A 21,628-nucleotide genomic window follows, 5' to 3' on the forward strand; every position below is an offset into this window, starting at 1 on the left:
TTCATTACATTTTGCTGGTAATAGAAGGAGTAGTAACTTCATTACTTTTGAGGAGTAATTGTAATGTTTCCAGCATTACTTTTGTGCATTACTTGGGGGGGGGAGCAGGGGAAGTCTTCTGCTCCTCTGATTTGTGAATAAAAATCATGTGCTTCAAATTGGGCTTCTGTGCAGCATTGTTCTTCCTTCATGCTCTATGGGTGCTTAGGAGGCAATGAGGGAGGAGGTGGAGAGCGAGACGGCGTGGAGAAAACAATTGTTTAAAAATTGACAGGAGTGGAAGGAGAAAAGAGCTGGAGGCAATATATATATACAAAAATATGTGTGTTGGGGTATCATCATTGCTGGGGGTGGGGAGAGGGGATGTGAGATTCTGTTATGCCATTCTGTTAATCTTACAGATAAAAACAAATATTCTACTACCCTCTGTGTGTGCGTGCTTATTTTTAATGGTGTTTTAGGCTACTTAGATGTGCAGCAGCCAAGGCCAGCACCTTGTAGGCAGGTAACTGAAATGTAATTGTAGCAATTACTTTTGAGTAAAAGTAAAGTAATCAGTTACATAGCAATTGCAATTGTAACAGTAATTACTACTTTTTGGGGCCCATGTAACTGTAACTGTTATTTATTACTTTTTAAAAGTAATCTTCCAAGCTCTGCTCAGCTCATTCTCAGCTTTAGCCTTCCTGATGCCATCCCTGCAATTCTGGGATACCTGTCTGTACTCTTCCTTTGTGGCTTAGCCTTCCTTCCTTGTGTCCTTTTTTGTTTTCGGTCATCTCTAAGCTTTTTGATCAACAACACAAGTCAGGAATTTCTTGGAGGGGCCGTGTTTGGCAGAATTTGTCTCCCAACAGATATAGGGGTAATTGAAGTCCCCCAACACTACTATATCATGCTTTCTTGAAACATTGGCAATTTGCTTTTCAAAAGTTTCATCCTCATCTTCTGCTTGATTGGGTGGTTGGTAGTAGACTCCAACCACCATGTTACTTTTATTCCTTCCCACATTTATTTTAATCCAGATACTGTCAATGGGGCTACCAAGCTCATCCTCCTGTACATGGATATATATTCACCACCTCCCTTTCCATTCCTTCTTTCTGAACAAGTTATGTCCTTCAGTTGCTGTATTCCAGTCATGGGAGAAATTCCACCAAGTTTCAGTTATACCTATCAAGTCATATTTACTCTCCTGTATTAAACGTTCAAGTTGAAATGGCTGGTCTGTAGTTTCCAGGTTCCTCCTTTTTCCTATACTCTGGGCATTAGTATACAGACATCAAAGACCAGGTGATTTATGGTCTAGCTTCTTTCCTACATTTTTATGAACACTATTATTGGGCCCCATTAGAGCTGTTTTCTCACTTCCTGTTACTTTGAATAAGCCTTCGTCAATCAATACCTCCACTGACGAAGGCTTATGCACAGTAATATTGATACCTCCTACCTCATTCTCCCTTTTACCCTTTCGTACTTTCCTTGTTCTGTTCAAAAAGTATTCTGTTTGTCCAGCTTTTCTTGGACTATCCTAGCCCCCCCATATCTAATGCTCTACTGCTGTCAAAGAGAACAGTACAAATAGAGGCTTTAAAGGATAAATAGTACAAAGAAAACAAAACAAGTACTGCTTGGTTACCCTTTGGATGGCTGTCACTTCTTTTCGTAATTGGTACCAAAGCCAAGCCAATCAGAAAGTGCACTGTACTCAAATATAATGCTTAGCCACATCACTTTCTTGTATAATCAAAGACCACTGCAAATTGATTCTTTTGACCACCCCAGCTGTATAGACCATAGGTTTTTCTATACTTTAATACCTAAGAAACTCTTCATCATCACTGGCTGCCCATTTGCTACTGGGCCAAGTTCAAGGTTCTAGTTTTGGTGTACAAAGCCCTATACAGCTTGGGACCAGGATACCTGAAAGACTGTGTTACCCCTTATATACCCAGTTGATCACTGAGCTCTGCAGGTGAGGGCCTCCTGCAGATACCATCTTATCAGGAGGTTCATTCTGCACAATATAGGAAACAGACCATTAGTGTGGCGGCACCTACCCTGTGGAATTCCCTCCCTTTGAATATTAGGCAGGCACCATCTCTGCTATCTTTTCGGCACCTTTTGAAGACTTTCTTCTTTCAACAAGCCTTTTAGGTTGAGACCTATCCCAGTCTTCAGCTGTGTTAGAATTGCTTAATATGTTTTTTAATAATGTTTTAAACCCTTTTTTAAAGTTGTTTTTTTAAAAAAATTAACGCCATTTTGTTTTAATGTATTTTAAGATCTGCTTTTATGATGTTTAAAGTGTTTTTAGCGCTTTGTTTGCCGCCCTGGGATCCTGCTGGGGGAAAGGGTAAGATACAAATTAAATAATAAATAAATAAATATCTTCCCCTAGACATTATTTTCTATTCTATTACACCTCCACAAAAGATTTTTTAAAAAAATCTCCCTTATTTTCTACAGAAGCCTAATTCATTTTTTAAGTTGCAGTTATGCTAACAGAAATTGTAGAAAATACAATAAAAGGAAACACATACTCCCTCATACATGATAATTAACTATTTTTTTATAAAATAAAGCTGAAGTTCTCAGCAGCCCTCTACAATATAACCCCCTGCTAGAAACAGACTTCTTAGATATAAATATTAAGGAAAGACAGGATTGAATTAAGTTAATTGTGCATTAAAATATAGTGCATAACAATTATCTTTTTAAAAGTGTTATTTTAATTATTTTAATTATTTATAAATCACACTCTCTAACAAAAGGCACCCAAGACAATATAAAGGTTTTGGCAACACTGTACAGCAGTATCCATCTTTTTTATCCACCTTTCTTTAGGTTAACATGGAAATGGAATGGAAGAGGCTTATAACTGAATATATATGAAACTGATATAGGCTAATCTGTCTATCCTTACTGCTGAGACTAAGGGAATTATCTGTGCATAGGCACTAAATGAAAATGGGACTGGATTGTGCACCAGTTTTTCAAATACAATAAAGTACGTGTGACTGACTACGGTTGTTTTGTCAGCTAAACAATTTTTTTACATTAAAATGTGTGTTCCTTTAAAAACAACCCAAAAAGCTTATGATTGGACATTTGTGTGGACATTAATGCATTCATCTTGCAGATATGTTTCCTGTCAAATTTTCAAAATTAAATATTGACACTGAAAACATATTTGGATCATCCACCTAGCATTACAACTTGGATGCAGAATGAGATAGCAGAATATGGAGGTAGGGGATACCGCTTTGAATACTCCTATATATCCAAACTCCCTGAAAACTGAAGACTAGGGAAAATCCTAGCACATAGGGAGAAAGGTTCAAACCCAGCCCTTAGCATATTCTACTTGTATTCTATTTGCAGATACTTTATAACATAGGAGAAAATTGAAAAATGGCATCCCACCAGTAGTCAAAGCTGGCACAGTCCACTCTACCGCCTCAGTACTCTATCACTCTCGATACCTCTTCTCCACCTGCCTTTCCTTTTGTAGAATGGTCCATTGGACTCACCTGAAGGGTGATTTTCACAGGTACGCCTGCCATCAGTTTGGGCTTTACTGCCATCTAGCGTCCGAAGGCAAGAATGCACTCGAGTTAAAACCTGGGCCTCGACCCCCTCCCACTCGATTTCATTCGCGATGAGTCCGAAGTGGCATATCTGAAAGGAACAGAGACCGCAGGCCCAAACAGCAAGGAAAAAATGGAGAAAAGGCATGGGAACATGGAGAACACAGAGCATACCACCTAAGCTGAGAGGTTTTAACTGAGGGAAACAGAGCAAGGCACAACAACTTATAGCAAATATACTATAAAGGAGGAACAAAGCAACCATAGACCCCCACAAGGGAGGGACGTGATGGCAGGCATACCTGTGAAAATCACCCTTCAGGTGAGTCCAATGGACCATTTTCCACAGGTAGCCTGCCATCAGTTTGGGATGTACCAAAGCAGCCCCCTAGTCGGGAGGGACTACATACAGTTACTATTCAGAGATGACATGCTGGAGGACACGTCTCCCGAAGGAGGCGTCAGCAGAAGCATATTGGTCGATCTTGTAATGCTTCACAAAAGAATTAGGGGCAGACCAAACTGCAGCTCTACATATGTCTGCAAGGGGTGCATTGGATACAAATGCAGCCGAAGTGGCCGCTGATCTGGTGGAATGGGCCGTGATGTTAGCTGGCACGGGAAGGTTAAGGGACTGATAAGCCAAGGCAATGCAGGCCCGCAGCCAGTAGGACAATGTGGATTTGGAGACCTTTTTTTCCTAAGGTCCTAGGGTGAAAGGATACGAAAAGAGATTCTGTCTGCCTAATGTCCTGGGTGTGAGAAAGATAAAGTTTGAGGGCTCTCCGAACATCCAGCAAATGCCAGGCCTTTTCCAGGGGATGTACCGGCTTCGGGCAGAACGAAGGAAGCACAATGTCCTGGCTACAGTGGAATAAGGAGTTGATCTTGGGGCAGAAGGATGGGTCTGGTCTCAAGACCACGGAATCCTTATGAAAGATGCAGAGATGACAAGCCGAAGACAAGGCGTGTAGTTCTGAGATCCATCTCACGGATGTAATTGTGCACCGCCCAGAGAGCTTTGGCTATGGGGTGGTATATAAGTTTAATAAATAAATAAATAAATAAATGAGGAACAAGACTTTGAAGGATAACAGTCTGAGAGGCACTGAGGCAAGAGGTTCTAACGGAGGGCGCTGTAAGGCATGCAGTACCTTCAAGAGGCTCCAGGAAGGAAAATAGTGGCACACGGCAGGTGCAAGGCAGGCGGCTCCTCTTAAAAAACGTTTGATGAGTAGGTGAGCACCCAAGGGGGCGGTCGATGAGGAGACAGATAAAATTGAAGAGATGGTGGAAGCGTGGCGACGCAGGGTGTTCGGCCGTAGTCCCCTAAGCAGTCCTTTGTATAAGAACTGGAGAACATGGTGTACAGTGGCTTGAGAAGCTTGGAAGCCCTTAGAAGTGCATCATTTTGAAAATGCGTGCCACGTACTCTGATAAATATGATTTGTCAACGGTTGTCGTGATGCTAGAATAGTATCCACTACTCCCTGGGGAAGTCCTGCAGTGGTCAGCTGCTGCCGTTCAAAAGCCAGGCCGTCAGATTCAGCCAGGCCGGGTCCAGATGCCAAAGTGGTCCCTGAGCAAGAAGGTCCGGCCTGACAGGGAGGGTCCAGGGATCCGCGACTGACAGAGAGAGAAGATCCGAGAACCAAGGGCGGCGAGGCCAATACGGGGCTATCAGGAGAAGCCGGGCCCCCTCATGCCGGAGCTTCATCAGTGTCTTGCCCAGTAAGGAGATTGGGGGAAAGGCATACAGAAGGCCGCCTGGCCAGGGTGCCATCAATGCATCCACTGCTTCCACTGTCGGCTCTAGGTACCTCGAGAAGAAGCGAGGCAGCTGGCAGTTGTGGAGTGACGCGAAGAGATCCACTGAGAGAGCGCTGAACCAGAGCTGGAGCAGGTCGAACACTGCCGGATGAAGCTTCCACTCTCCCGGGTGTACATGCTGCCTGCTGAGCCAATCGGCGGTGACGTTTAGCAGCCCGCTGAGATGTTCCGCCCGTATGGATAGTAGGTGTTTTTCGGCCCAGTCGAAGATTTGGGCCGCCTCTGCCTGGATAGCTCTGGACCTGGTCCCCCCCTGCCTGTTGAGATGAGATTTTACACAAACATTGTCTGTTCGGATCAGCACGTGCTGCAGGGAGAACAGTGGCTGGAAATGTCGAAGGGCAAGATGAACCGCCCTGAGCTCCAACCAGTTTATGTTGTGAGTGAGGTCTGCTGGGGACCACACTCCCTGGACAAAGCTGGCATCTGTCGTGATGATGACCCTGACAGGCTCCCGGAAGGGCGTACCCTTGGTGAGGTGTGCAGCTACTGTCCACTAGCGGAATGACACCCACAGAGAGGGGGCCAGCGGGATCACATGGTGATGGGAGTTGGCAATGTCCACCTGAAAGGGTAGGAGGGCCCATTGTAAAGGTCTCGTGTGATGTCGGGCCCATGGCACAATATGAATGGTGGAGACCAGTGTCCCGAGCATCTGTGCCAGGAGCATGACTTCTGCCCTTGAGCGATGAGCCAGAGAGGTCGCCATGGCTGTGATGGAGGCGATACGATCTGGCGACAAGAAGATCATGGCTAGAGACGTGTCCAGTATGGCTTCTAGGTGCAGGAGGCGCTGGGTTGGCTGAAGATGACTCTTCTCGACATTGACCAGCCAGCCGTGAGAAGTGAGGGCATCCAGAGTGAACTGGAGCTGTCTTTCGGCCCGGTCCTGGGAGCACGCTCGGAGGAGAAGGTTGTCCACGTAGGGGTAAATATGAACCCCCTGTAGGCGAAGGCTACCACGGTGGCCATCACCTTGGTAAAGACACGAGGAGCCGATGTAAGGCCGAATGGCATGGCGCAGTACTGGAAGTGGTGTTGGCCGAGGGAAAATCTGAGGAAACGTCTGTGAGCCAGGCAGATTGGGATGTGTAAGTAGGCGTCCTTCAAGTCGATGGATGCTAGGAAGTCCCCTTGTTGCAGAGGGTCCACAATTGAGGCCAGGGACTCCATCTTGAAGCGGTGGTACTTGACGAAGCAGTTGACAAACTTGAGGTCTAAGACCGCCCTCCAAGAAGAGTCTCGCTTGGGGACTGCAAAGAGAACGGAGTAGACGCCTTGGAACCTTTCGCATGGTGGTACTGGCTCTACAGCGGCTATGCTGAGTAGATGACGTAGGGCATCCTGCATAACTATCCTGCGTGACTTGGAGACGGGGGAGGGGCAGATTCTGTTTGGGGGGTTCCGCCAAAATTCTATATTGTAACCCTGGGTGAAGATGACCCTGACCCAGGAGACATGCGTCAGGGCCAGCCAGGAACTTGTGTAAAAGGACAGTCTGCCACCTATGGGGATGGCATCTGAACTGCCGACGCTGACGGGCTCCCCTGCCATAAGAAGATGAGGAGGCTTGCCTGCTTTGGTATTGGGATCTGACCTGGAAACGTTGTCTGGGCCAGGGTGCCCTGGAGGGGTGAAAGTCTGTGGACCTGGCATCTCGTCCCCGCCCACCAGGCTGCACCCCGCGAAAGGGCTGGAAGGAACGGTAGGGAGTAAATCGCCGAAAAGGTCTGCGGTCATCCCTTCTGACTGTGGCCAAGGTAGGTTTTCGATTGTCCTTGGGGTCAACCAGGACCGCTTTCAGAGCATCATCACCAAAAAGCATAGAGCCTGCGTATGGTGCCATGGACAGGTTAGTTCTGGCAGCCGCGTCGGCATCCCAATGTCATAGCCATAGGGTTCGTCTAGCAACTATCTCGGCAGCAAGGACCCGTGCTCCTTGGTGGGTCGCGTCCAAAGTGGCGTCAGCCACGAAGGCAGCAGCCTTATGCAATTTGAGTAGGCTTTTAAGCAACTTGGCTGGGTCAGGATTAGGATCGTCCAATAGGTCATCGAGCCACATCATGGATGCGTGTGAGAAGATGGAGGCAGCAGCGGAGCCTCTGATGGAGTGGGCAGTTGCCTCGTGGTTTTTGCGAAGTACGAAGTCAAGCTGCCTCTCGGATTGGTCTTTGAGCTGCGATTCTCCTTCTTTAGGAAGGAGGGATCGAGAAACGAGATCGGAGATTGGCTGGTCCACCCCAGGGATGTTCAGGAAAGACATACATTCCAGGGCCAATGGGTACAGCTTGTTGGCCAACGGAGAGAAGCGACGTGGGCGCAAGGGACGGGCCCATTCTTCCCTGGCCAGTTTGTTAATGGGATCTGGCACAGGGATAAAATGATCCACAGATCTGGGAGACTTTAGAACTCTAGCGCCCTTAACTGGGGGGGCGGAAGGTTGTGTTTGAGCAGGTTGAATGCCAAGGGTGTCCATTACCCTGCGTGAGAGTGGGGGATAATCAGCCGAGTCGAAGAGGCGGTAGGAGAAGTCTTCATCTGGATCAGATTCTCCACTCCACTCATCAGGATCAGCCTGCAGGAAAGGTAAGTATTCATGCATCTCTTGAGGGTCGCCACCAAGTCTGCCCCCAGAAATATCGAATGGATTAGGCGAGGAGGGAGGGACATCATCATAGTATCCCTGTTGACATGCAGAAGTGGACTGCCGTGAAACTCCAGGCTGCGGTGATAACTGTGCTGGGGGCTGAGGTTGGGCTTGGGAGAGACACCCTAGTACCTCTCGCAGCTGTAACAGAAATTTCGGAGTCAACTGTAGCCCTAAAGGAGGAGCAGAGGGCACAAAATGCTCTTGTGTAGGCAGAGAAGACTGCATTGGAGGAGTTGGAGGAAGCAGAGGAACCTCGGAACGTGGAGTCTGACTGGGGAAGCCTCCAAATTCATCCTCTGACGACCCAGAGGGGGATTGAAAGAGTGTAGGTGCTGTATCCTGTGCAGGCTTCTCTAAAGGCGGAGTTGAAACATAACGTGCCCTCTTGGAAACGCCATGGTCAGATAAATGCTTAGTCTTGGCTAAAGCCTTGGAGTGTCTGTGCTTAGCAGGCTTGCGCTGAGGTAAGGTGATGCGCTGGTGACTTGGCCCCGCGGATTGCGCCCCCTGCGGCTGCTGGTCTGCCATGGTGGAGTCTAGATACATGCACACAATGTGGAAGGTGCGGTAACACTCGTATGCTGTGAGGCGATGAGAGGTAGGCTGTGCAATGGAGCGCCAGGTGCCAAGAGAAAAAGACTTGTTCACTATGGCACTGCAAAAAATGGGGGAAATGGGAACAATCTCACAGGAGAATATCGCCCTGATCAGTCAGGGAGCCACAAAAAATAGGTTAGGCTGCAATATTGGCCACAAGCTAAGTACACGCACACAATGGGGAAGGTGCGAGACCGCTACAATACACTGCCAGGAAAAGATTGCCTTTGACAAAATGCAGCGTGGGCCAAGGCTAAATACACGCTCACAATGGGGAAGGTGCGGTACCGCCAATGTGCACAAAGAGACTCAATATCACACAAGAAATTGCATGTAACAAATTTGGGTGCACTTAAATGGATACACACACACAATGGGAAAGGCGTGGTATCATAAAAAACACAGCTCGCTCAAAATGTAGGGCTCTCCGCTGTAGCGGGTGTTGCAATGTTATAAAAAACACTGGAGAGAAAAAACAGCTGAAAAATGAAGAAAGAAATAATCAAGAAACAAAAAGGCAAAAGGCAAACAAGAAATGGAGGACTGGGAAGCAGACGTCCCAGAAAAAACTCCCTGCAAGGGTTAACTGGCCGCCGGAAGAGAACGCTGCTGGCTAGGGCTGAGAAAACAGCCTCCGCATGGCTACGTGCCGCCGGAGGAACCGCGGCGGCGAGGAGGGAACAAAAAACATCGCTTAAAAGACCCGGAGGCCAGGAGAAGCAGCCCAGCCAGAGAAAAAGAACTGCTGGGTCCTGAAAGGAGGGCGAAAACACTGCCCTGGAGCCGGCGGGGAAGAGAGGCGAAGGAGGGAGCTGCAGCCGCGAGCTACCCTATGCCGAGCGAAACAGCTCCAGGGGGGGAACCACAGCCGCGGATCCCCCGGAGAGGAGGGGAGCAGCCGCCGCTGCTAACGGGGACCGCAGCCGCGCGTCCCCAAACAAAGAGGAAACAGCCGCGCTGTAACCAAAAATGAAAGTAAAAAATAAAAAGTAAAAAGTAAGCAAAGAGCTCCCGAAAGGGAAAAAACAAACACAAAAATCCCACACACTCCCAAAACCAAAAAAGGGGGGAGGAGGGGGGAAATACAAAGGGACAGCAAATATCAGAAAAAAGAGACACTTAGCTACGCTGTAAGAGATCCAAGTTCTTCGGACGAAGGCAAGAATGGAAATGGAGTGGGAGGGGCTCGAGGCCCAGGTTTTAACTCGAGTGCATTCTTGCCTTCGGACGCTAGATGGCAGTAAAGCCCAAACTGATGGCAGGCTACCTGTGGAAAATAATACTTTGGTGCTATAGAACAAGCCTTGCTGTTCCTTCTACTGCAGCAGTTAAAGCAGTTCCACAGGTCGAGGCATTAATGCACATCTATCCTAGGATTGCTTTGACCCTGCCCTTGAAAATACCTTAAACTAGGAATGGGGAATCTGTGGCCATCTGAATGTTGTTGGATTTCAACTCCCATCAGCCCCAGCCTACATGGCTAAAGCTAATAGATGATGGAAATTGCAGTCCAGTATGGGGATGGGAGACAAATTCACTAAAGTCAGACTGGACACTGGACTACCTCCAGTTTGCATGTTCACAGTATTTTCAGATTGGTCTTGTTTGCTATGAGATTCTGAGCCTTTTCCTGATACCAGATTAAAAACCAAACAAATATGAGATTTTTGTCGATGACATCTTTGATCTGAACTGCTGAAATCTGTGTCATTGAGGGGATGATGGTAGGCATTAACATTCATTGCTTGATTCTTAATTGGTTCCCCCTAGTACCTTTTTTTAAAAAAAAACCTCCGTGACTTTAGTAAAGAATTGTGGGTTTGGTTAGTTTGTTGCCTCAGGCAGGCAAAGAGTATTTTGCTGCCACCACACTGAAAAACTGACCTCTCTCTCTCTCTCTCTCTCTCTCTGTGTGTGTGTGTGTGTGTGTGTGTGGAGGAAGCAAAATAAGTTGATCAACTTCAAACAGACTAACTTAAGGGCAAGAATTCAGTAGACAGCAGTAGGGATGGGATTTGCACCCTCCGCCATCAATCCACTCTGCCCCACTTGCCCCTGGCATCACAGACAAGGAGGAGGCAGGAGAGAAGGGGCTCTCCCTGGTTGGCTAGAGCACATAGGACAGAGCAATAGTCACAGCAAAAGCCTCCCCAGGCTGCAATGGGTGAATATCTGCTTAATTCCGACTCCTTGCAGCCAGATAAGTGGATTGTTCACTCACCCCAGCCTGCAGCCTGTTGCTTGCCTGTGTTGTGGCACCTCCTCTTCCTCTCTGCAGTCTGGCCATGCTGTGGGATGCTTTTGCCACAGCAGCTGCTCTATCCTTCTACCTGTGAGGGCTCCTTCTCTCTTGCCTCTTCCTTCTCCATGATGCCAAAGGGTAGGTGAGCAGGGCAGAGTGCGAATTCCATCCCTGGATGGCAGCACTCAAGGCTCAAAGATAAATTGGGTTCAGTTTTCAACTTGCAAAATTACATTGCACAGCTGAGCTGGGGAGGGAAATCAACTGCACAAGCCTCATTTAATTGCATGGGAGGAGACACTTTATCACCTTTCAGACGACAATAACACTGAGGCAAGATGCCTACTTGATGGGCCATTACTTAATTCATTTCCTTTGAATAAAAAAAAAATTGCAGGCCATCATTAGAAATAACAAAAACAATAATGTTATTTTTCATCAATGGAAAAGGATGAAACAGGAAAAGCAGAAGATAAAGTGCTACCTACAGTGGACTGTAACCAGTTGCCAGTTTGTCGAAATGACAACTGAACCGGCACCAAATTTGAACTCCATCCCTCATCCAGAACACGCGGAGGGCCACAAATTCCCCATGCCTGTCTTAAATGTTAAACTGAAACAGGCAATTTCTTTCCTAACTTTGAAAGATGGTAAATTGTGAATATGTGATTGACTGGACTGCACTACTTCAAAGATGATATTTCCGTCCTTTTTTATAACAAAAGGGATTTTAAACACACTTATACTGAAACAAAAGAAAGCCATGCTCCATGGTGTGCCCCAGCTGCTTTGCACTGATTCAAAGTATCTGTAAAACCATTTATATAGCTGTTCTAAAAGTATTTATGGATGATCTGTGTTACTGGAGCAGCTCATGGTTGCTAAACCATACTAATAAAACTGACTGAAGACTTTTAACCAAATGGCAGCATTTATGAATGCAAGGAGGAAAATCCAGAATCACCTCCCAGACTCACGTTTTAGTGTGATCTTGATCAAAGACTCCATTGACAGGACTGGTGCCCTATTGAAAGAAATGGACTCTGAACTGAAGAAATAGTTGGAACACTATATTATGTGTTCCTGTTTCCACAAATTTGCTCCACAAATCCACAGACAAGCCGTGGTCCATCTGAATAAAACTCGCAGACCACTGGTGGTTCATGGACCACAGTTTGGGAACCTCTGCCACAGATCCTTTTCACACGTATTTGTGTATCTGATTTTTCCTACCTAAATGCAGACTCTCACCCTTATCTCTGTCAAAATTCATTTTGTTAGTTTTGGTCCAGTTCTCCATCATATCAAGTTCATGTTGAATCCTGTTTCTGCATTCTAAAGTATTCACTACCCCACCCTATTTGCTATCATCTTCAAATGTTATGAACATCTGCTCTATCCCTTTTATTTAAGTCATTTATCCAGATGCTAAACAACACTGGGCCCAGGGTAGAACCCACAGCACTCTACTGTTCACTTTTCTCCTTGTTGATGAGGAGTCATTGATGAGTACTCTGCAAACTGTCCCTTAGGGTGCAATCCAACTCATAGGAGGCTGGTGATGGTGGACTGCCACAGCTGTGCTCCAGGGAAGGACTTCTAGTAGAGAGTCCAGTGGTGCTGACAGCATTCCCCCTATGCCACAGCTCCACCACATCCTGAAGTCCCTCAGACTGCCATATCTATGAGGTGCTTGCGCCCTTAGACAGCTATAAACCCACTAACAGTAGAATTTTCTGGCCCACATTTTATGAGTTTGCCAACAAGAATATCATGAGAACTTGTTAAAAGCCTTGCTGAGGTCTTTTTGTTTCAAATGAGAACCTTGGCCTATGCACTGTAGATTAGGCAATGGGTAAGTGAATGGTGCTTGGTATAAATTCAGAGTGAAAAGTTTGGATTCAGGAACAGTTGCTCAGTGCTACCCTTCTTTGGTAGTAAACACATGTTTTAGTATGTACGGTATACATAATAGAGAGAATTTCAAGATTATACCAATTCAGACCTTATCAGACAGCCAATTCAACATTCAAGAAAACACAATCAAGTATTATAATTTTCACCCAAAGATCCCAGGGTGAGTTGCAACAATTTTAAAATAAAACATGAAAAACAATTGAAAACAACCTAAAATCACAAAATAGGTTGGGTCCTAAAAATATATGTCTCAGTTGTTAAAGACCAGAGTAAAGAGGTGTGTCTTCAGCATTTGCCTAAAACTGTACAATGAAGTTGCCAGACACACCTTGGTGTGTTCCAAAACAGGGTCCATCACAGAGAACGTCCTCTTCTGGGACACCATCACTGCTCAATACCTGAGAGGTTCTGTAGGTAAGGAAGCAGTCTTTCTGATATTTATGACTTAGTCATTTAGAAGAGAAAAATAAACTCATTTGAAATGTGGTGTTGGAGGAGAGCTTTGCGCATACCATGGACTGTGAAAGACAAATAATTGGGTGTTAGAACAAATTAAACCAGAACTGTCACTAGAAGCTAAAATGATGAAACGGAGGTTATCATACTTTGGACGCATCATGAGAAGACATGATTCACTAGAAAAGACAACAATGCTGGGAAAAACAGAAAGGAGTAGAAGAAGAGGAAGGCCAAACAAGAGATGGACTGATTCCATAAAGGAAGCCACAGACCTGAACTACAAGATCTGAACAGGGCACTTTATAGCAGATGCTACTGGAGGTCACTGATTCATAGGCTCGCTATAAGTCATAATCAACTTGAAGGCACATAACAACAAAAGTCATTTAGGTCTTTAAACACTAGTTTGAGCACTTTGAATTGGGCCCGAAAGTACAGTCCTCCTAGTAATGTATGATTTAAGAATATAAGTAGGGGATCTCATGTCTAAGAACATTTCCCCATGTGATCACCTTCTCCCTTTTTGTGGATGTGTGAATGTTGTTAAATGGAAGAGAATGCACATTCTTGGTACATTATCATTCATATTACAGGGCAATTTATAAGGAGCCAAATGAGGGTGCTGGCAGACTTGGGTGGTTTACTATCATCCAAACATTTTTTCTTACTACTTCAAGCTGCAAACAGAATAGCAACTCTGCTTTCACATGTATAGCAGAATGGTTAGTTCCTCTTTCATATGGTGTAGTGGTTAAGGTGTTGGACTACGACCTAGGATACCAGGGTTTGAATCCCCACATAGCCATGAAGCTCACTGGGTGACCTTGGGCCAATCACTGCCTCTCAGTCTCATGAAAACCCTATTCATAGGGTCGCCATAAGTCGGAATTGACTTGAAGGCAGTACATCCCTCTTTCTCCAGCCATGGGATAATTTTTAATTAGGACCAATCCTGTAGTCCCAATCTTGATCACCCCTCCCCCATGACAGTCTTAAAAATGTATGGAAAGGCAAGGCCATTTAGAAAAGGAAGAGTTAAAGTAAGGGAGTCCATTCCTAGAAAAGAATGAAGATCATAGGGTCTGGAAGTGACCAGAGCAACGCATACAAGCTGCACAGATAGTGCTGTCCAGTAGAACCTCTGCACAAAAAGCTATGGTACAGCTAAATTATAATTTATCTACATCTGGGAGATTGTGTGGTGGTTCCATTATTTTTTATTTGTTTTTTTAGTTGTGTTTTTGAACTCTAAAAGTAATGGAAGAAACAAAGAAAACTTGGGAGAAGACTGTTTTGCTTATAATGTCATGTAGCTGCTCTGTAAAAAGTAAGCAAATGAAGAGTGACAATTCCACAATAAATGCCAGTGTGGAAGCATACTTCTCAAATGTAAAAACACCCCCCAAACCCCTGCATGTGAAAGCTGGCATGTCAGGAACAAGCATTCCTGCCTACTTTTCTCTCTGATGTGCTCATTTTTCACTTAAAGGAACATTTTCATGTGAAGAAGCATTCAAACATAAGCACCCACAGCCACCTGCATTCCTGGGAAGGCTGTTACCATGTGTGTGTTTTTCTGAGAATTTGAAATGGCTCTTAGGATGAGGAAATTAGAAGAGCAGAAAGAGAATGTATTTGGGTAGTGGTTAAATTGGACACAGACTCCACATTCTCTCAGCAGCACATCATCATCATCATCACCACCTGTCCTTCACTAGCAAGACCCAGGGTGAGTTACAGTAGGTTAAAATTCCATATTAAAAACAATTAAAACAAATGATAATCACAAGAATAGGGTGGGTCCTGGAAACATATATCTTAAGCACCAAAGGCCAGGGTAAAGAGCATTTGTAATTAAACACTTGTCAAAAACAGTATAATGAAGGTGCCAGGCGCACTTCTGTGGGGAGGGGTTCCATAACTTAGGGAGTGCAACAGAGAATGCTCTCTCCCAGACCACCATCCTCCAAGTTTCTGAGGGTGGTGGTACTACCAGAAGGCCCCCTCTGTTGATATTAACACCCAATATGGTCTATAGGGAAGGAGGCAGTTTCTCAAATATTTGGCCTAACTCATTTAGCGCTATCAGACAATGCTGTAAAAAAAGTAGTTAAAAACAGCTTGGAAAAGATTGGCAAACTCTTGTAAGTCTTTGAAATGAAGAGCTTCTATTTTTTATCTACACAATTAAATGACAGCCAAGCCATCTAAAAGAGAGCTTCTGTTAAGGAGACACCAGAGCTCTGTGCAGACATTCTAAGTGGGTTGGGATTGTACCCATTGGTCCTGATCCCATGCTGTGCCCCATATCCATGACGATATCCTGTCTGTATATGTACCTATGTGTGTACACCCAAACATGTGCAGGTCCTATACATGTGATCCAAATTTTCAATTTCCCCATAGAATCTATATTATAGATCTGTACTACAGATCATGCATTTGGAGCCCATGTATGTACATACTTAAGTCCCTGTGAAAATAGATCCTCAAATATATGGTGGCTGGGTGCAGCAAGGAAGTATGGCCAGTGGGCATGATCCCCACCCACCACTGTATGCAGCCTATGCAGTTAGTACATCTGCACAGGGCCCAGTTTGTGAAGTGAAAAAGTATGGACTATTAATATAGGATAGCTAGTAGTATGGGAATTTTGAAATTTGATGCCATATTAGCTGAAGAGAATAGAGAAAGCAAAACAGGAAAGGTAACTTATTTTATAAAACCTCCTGCTTTATTTCGCCAAAAGTGAGAGCAGAGGTCAACCAAGTCAAACATGTCACGTTTTCTACTTTGTATCTTTTATATTTAAGGAGGGCATTGTTTTGGCCCAAACAGGGAATAGCATGAAAAGCAACAATAGCAGAATACTTATGAAAATCAGGTAATACATAGTTGCTTAAATCTTACTAACTAGTTCAGTACGTACTAAGGATTACAATACCCAACATTCATATTGTTGTCATTCTTGAACTTTTTAGAACCCTTAACAGCTTCTTCATTCAGTTTTCTATCCTCAAAGCCCCCAACCCAACAGCTTCTTCTTTGTCTCAGCACCCAGCCACCACTTTGCTATCTGGCCTCCCCTTACTGACCAAAATACAAAACAGAAGCCTCATACGATGTGATCTGTTGCTGGCCTGTACCAGCTGAGCCTTCATATGAGAGATTGAATGGTTCAATCTCCTGCAAAAAAACCAACGATGTCCCACAGATTCAAAACTAAAAACTAACATCTCAGAAAGAAGGTCATCCTTGCAAAAGGGAGCATTTAAACTGCAGTTTGAAGTGATAAAATCTAGCAACACATTATGTGGGTGCTCTAGTTTGGCTCTGATACTCACTAGCTGAATAATAATTTGCACAGTGTTCAGATGTTCTTCCAGGCATGTGGATTCCCTTGAGCAATGCCCATGTGGCTCAGTGAATATTTAAATAATGCAACAATGTGGGCTGAGGTTCTGAGATCACATGGTTTCATCATTGCCTATTTTGTAGAAAAGACAAAGAATCATTCTGGCCCATATAGCATGGAACTGGCATTGGGGAACCAATGTGACTGGCACCGCAGACCACATAGTCAGGTCATTTAAATGTTCACCCAGCTAGGGATGGAAGAAAATTTCATTTCATGCACATTTTTAAGCTGAGTGACTTACTTTGCACTTTCACGGCTAAGACATGGATTGGGATGTAATTATCCCTCAGATTTCACAGTTCTCAGAATGTTCAGATACAGTTCTAGACTTTTTAAAATGTACCAAAATGTATAAAAATACATTTAGAAATGCATACATTGAAACAAAAAATCCCTAAATATGTATTTTGGGATGAAATACATATTTATATACAGATTTTTTGCACTTTTTTCAATCCTTCAAAATTATGAGAAAATGGGACAGAATGGACTCATGAATAAACCTATACAAAGCTGACACAAACCACTAATGGACTGATCCATCCATCCCAACTCCCAGCCATGTGGATAAATGGGTCCCACCCATGTGTGAGAATATCCAAAAGGCACCTGTCATAGTAATTCATCTGAGAACCTGTAACTTGTGTGAGCAGACATACACATCATGTGATCTAAGATGAAATCATTATTTTTGTTAAGTGTTGATACAGAATTAGAGCAAAATACCAAATTTAAACTATTTCAGATAAGAGGGGGGGGAACAAAGATAAATATTTGTTTCTATATGTAGAATTCAAGCCAACTTTTCCAGCTTTGCTGCAATTATAATTAAAGTAGCCATCGTTCTTCCTCAGATATCTATGAAGCGTAGTCACAGTCCATTGGGAGAACATGTTAGCATCATTCCTAATATGCTGTAAATGAAATAACCATGTAATAGGAAGTATTTGAGCATCAGTAAAACCTCAGAGCAATGATTCCATTTAAATTTAGTACACAGAATTTACTTGATTAAATTAAAAAGATGATGAATTCCTCGATGGTTCAAGTGTGCTCCAAGGAAAGCTAGAAGGTTGTACAGTTAACTCCCAGGGTATAACTCTAAACCATACAACCTACTACCTCAACCCGGATGCACACAGCTTGCAATGTCTTCTTCTGATCTTCTGCATCTCTTTCAAGTATGGCAGACACCCATAATCAGTTTCCATCAAGTTTAATATGAACATGGAAAGCTCACTGAGGATTTTGCTCTGTCCTGTTGACATTGTGTATGCTTCCACAGGATAATTTACCTTCCTTCAAATTATTAGGGTATACTAAGACTTCATGTGTGTTACCCCTAAAATACACATTTTAAGTGAATGCATTTCAATTGACTCACCATGTAAGTAATACTGTGAAGTCATTCACATTATAGAGAAAAGTGGTGCTTGCCACATGTATCCCATGGTGAACATCATAATATTGAAGATATCAATCATACCTCAGTGGTAGAGCATATGTTGGAAATGCAAAAAATTCCAGGTTCAATCCCTAGTACTTCCAGGTGTTTTTTTAAAAAAAGAAATAGGTGGCATATGCTTCAATCACTTTCACTTTTCTGGCATTGGTTTACATGTGTGTGCAAACACTTGTCTCCCCTTTAAACGTTATGGTGTTTACCTGTTGGGGACACACATGGATATGCTGTGAACAACTCTTTTCTATATTATGCAAAATTACCCTTATTTTCCAAGTTTATAAACCCATGGAGATTTAAGCATTTAGAAGTATTTGCAGGTTTGCAGCCAAGAGCCGCAACCCAGAGCCCTACAAACACAAATAGTTTCCTGTTGCCAGCTATGGATAGCCAATCCAATATTCCTGAGCAACTGCAACTTCTATAGGTGATAACAGGAAAGTCACACTGTTCACTTCTCCCTTGGCAGATCATAATCATTGTAACCACTGTCCATTTTTTAGCGTATCTGTATAGTTTTTGAGAAAATTATTGTGAAAAGGAGTTTAAATATATTCTGCTTTGAAAAGAAAAAAACACAAAACAGAAAAAATAAAATGGAAGTTTACTCTCTCATATGCTTCATGATAACCATGATATTTGAAGAAAAGAACATCCATTCTGCTTGACAATAGTTGCTCAGAAATCAGTCTTTTTTTGTGCTCAGAAATTGGTCTCTTTTTTGCACCCCATATATACTTGCTGTGACTTGCTATGTATACTTTTGTCAGATCACCAGACTGACACAGACCTATAGAAGCGAGCTTGTGCAGTATACTTCACCACAAGATCGGATCTACGGGTTTATGCCAATTGGCATCAGCAGCTAGCATCACCTTTCAGATTAAATAGTGTGGAAGCAAGTTAGAACAAATCATTACTAAGCATTTATGATGACAAACAACTTCTAAATTCATATTAGAGAAAAGATAAAAAACATCTTGAATACTCAAAAACATAACAGATTCACTGGTATTTGGTAGCAAGATCAAGTTGAATTTTGGCTATCAAAATCAATCTCAGATCTCATAAACCAAATGTTAGGGAAAAGGAAAACTATGCAATTTTAATCTAGTTCCTAATGAATGAACAATATGTAACAAACAATGAAAATCTAACTACTACACCTGAAAATACATCATGCCCAAGAATTAAAACATTTCTTCTTCAAGTGAAAATAAAAGCATATTGCAAACTTTGCATTATTCAAGTTAAGGTAGAGCATATTTATTTAAAAATATTCAAACAATAATGACCAATGTTAAAAAATCCTCCTCTTGTGCCTATCATTTAAATTGCATTAGGTTTTGTAGAAAACAAGGCCTTCTGCAGTACATGGAAAACAGCCTTTCTGAAGCATCAACAGGTGATAGAAACGCTCAGAATGCAATCCTCTGCATGCCTATTCAGACGTTCCATTGAATTCATGGGGCTTACTCCTAGGTACATGTGCACAGATTGAACCCTGAATGAAATATCCTCTATTTTGCACGAACATAAATGCCAATATGTAAGGATATTTTGCCCAATAAATATTATTAGTACAGATATATTTCAGGTCAGGACACTATCCTTACTTCTTGGGGGTGGGAGTTAAATATAAATTGAATGTCATCTTCTCCAAATATATAGCTCTAATGTCTTGTGGATTAATCTGAATACTAGTTCTATTAATCAAGCAAAATGTTGTTATTATTTATGAATCAGGCTCAAATCCTTTCTATTATTTGTTATTTAATAAGAAAAGCGCTCTAGTATTAAATGTTTAGAATGACCCCAGTATCAGTGGTTGGATATATTGTGGTTTTTTGGCCAAGTAACTTGCATCTAAGTTTCAAACACTGCAGGCCAGTGACTGAGATTCTTTGGCATCGGCTTAGTCATTATTCAACAGAAATCTGTATTTCTAAGTGTATTTCCCACTTTAGAAGTGAGCATTTAAGTAGCAATGCTGTTTTTTTAAAAATATTTGCTGTTTGAGCCAAAGAATTAATTCATCTTTCCAGAAATGTTTATCCTTAAATGCTTACAATAATATTTTTAAACATCATTATTATGAGCCTGGATACTAACTTTGCTCTTACAAATTATTTAGGTGAGTGCTATGGGAAAGTTTCATCATACATTTTTCTTACTAGGTAAGAGTGATGAGCATGGAAAATACTTTGGATCTCAAAAAGTCCATTCTGTTTCACACCTGTTGCTACTTTAGTTACTTTAATTCTACAATTCTAACATGTTTTTCTTTGCTGATAAATCTGAAGTAAATGAAACCAGGTTATTTGAAATGAAAGCTTCAAGGAAAAGTAAATCCAGTTGAACTGCATATTTTCTACAGTAATCATATCAATATTTAAGAGGTATTATTAAATAAAAATGAAATACTATTTTTAAGAAATATTTGAAGAACAGATATGAAAATATACACATATGGGGTTAATATTTTATTACCTTCATTCAACTCTTATACAGTCCAGTTCTTTGTTTTTCTTTTCCATTTTAATTTTTCATAGCTCTATAACAAAATTAAGAAATATAACATTAAAATGTTCTACAATATGATACATTTTAGAAGTTCCTGTTAAGAGATCATGGTAGTAAGCATAAATTTGATATACTTTTGATGCTCCTGTTGAGACCATGCAAAGCTAACTTGTTAAGCAAGCAGAAGTAAGCAAAAATACACTCTTATTTAAAAATGCAAATATATACAACCATGTTTGATACAAACATGAAAAGAGGGACAAAATATTTTTGCATGTGTAATAAAATGAAACTAAGTGCTACTTGGGTATGAGGATAAAAGTATAATCCTAAGCATATTTACTCTTACTTACATGAAAGTTGCACAGGATTGCATCCTAGCACTATAAAACATTTAAATATAGTGATTTATCTGCTCACAAAAGCAGTAACTCCTTAGTCTACACCACAACTACTTTTCCATGACAGCAAAACACCTCTATTGGTATATTTAATTTCAATATGCAGTTATTCTACCATAAAGCTAGGGAAAGAATATACAATCAAGCTAATTAATGCTTTCATATAAATCCCAGTTAAGGACTTATATTAGTCAAATGTGAATTATCCTCACTTGGGAGCTTCCCACTGTTCTTTGTTTTTTCTCTATTCTTTGCAAAGTTCAAAACAGCATGTTGGAATCCACATTCAGTAGTATACCAAAAACTGTTGGAAATTTCTGTTTTTCATGTACCTGGCATGTGTAGCCTGTACATCAGATAACTATCACTTTTGCACAAATAATTTAAAATATTTAATTTAAATTATATTTCATATAGTTGAAGCTGGTTCCTTAAAGACAAGCAGACAAGGCTTAGAAGTGTGGAAAGGGTTGCAAATATTGCACAATGATCTGCACAATTAGTTTCCAGTGTTTCAGTTTAAATTAATTCTGATTAGA

General features: G+C 42.5%; 1 long non-coding RNA gene across 2 annotated transcripts in view; it reads right to left on the reverse strand.

Moving 5' to 3' along the window:
• LOC133385258 (uncharacterized) overlaps positions 1-21,628 on the reverse strand; it is a 308,573-nt gene that overhangs the window by 32,780 nt on the left and 254,165 nt on the right. For both annotated transcript variants that reach the window (XR_009762837.1, XR_009762836.1), the window contains one exon: positions 20,656-20,719. This is a non-coding gene — a long non-coding RNA (uncharacterized LOC133385258). The remainder of the gene's footprint in view (positions 1-20,655; positions 20,720-21,628) is intronic.

The sequence above is a fragment of the Rhineura floridana genome, chromosome 5 (genome assembly GCF_030035675.1).
Source record: "Rhineura floridana isolate rRhiFlo1 chromosome 5, rRhiFlo1.hap2, whole genome shotgun sequence".
Lineage (NCBI taxonomy): Eukaryota > Metazoa > Chordata > Lepidosauria > Squamata > Rhineuridae > Rhineura > Rhineura floridana.